Consider the following 324-nt stretch of genomic DNA (forward strand, 5'->3'; position numbering starts at 1 on the left):
CCCTGAAGCAGGGAAACAGGGAGGGACCCGGATGGGAGGGCCTATGAAGGGGGACCTGGGGGATCTGGGGTGTGCGGGGCATAAAGGGAAGGAGGGCTTGGGGGGAGAGGTTAGGGAAAAGGGAGTGCTGAGGGGGATGAGGAAGAAGGGAGGGCTTAGGAGAATGGGGGAGAAGGGAGGGCTTGAGGAGTGGTGGAAAAGGGAGGACATGGGGGATTAGGGAGGGCTTTGGGGGGTGGAGGAGAAGGGAGATCCTCGGGAGGGGGGGAGTGGTAGGAGGGTGCCCAAAGTGGGCACCTTAGGCACCAGGGGTTGGGGCAGGTA

The sequence above is a fragment of the Procambarus clarkii genome, chromosome 75 (genome assembly GCF_040958095.1).
Source record: "Procambarus clarkii isolate CNS0578487 chromosome 75, FALCON_Pclarkii_2.0, whole genome shotgun sequence".
NCBI classification, from domain to species: Eukaryota; Metazoa; Arthropoda; class Malacostraca; order Decapoda; family Cambaridae; genus Procambarus; species Procambarus clarkii.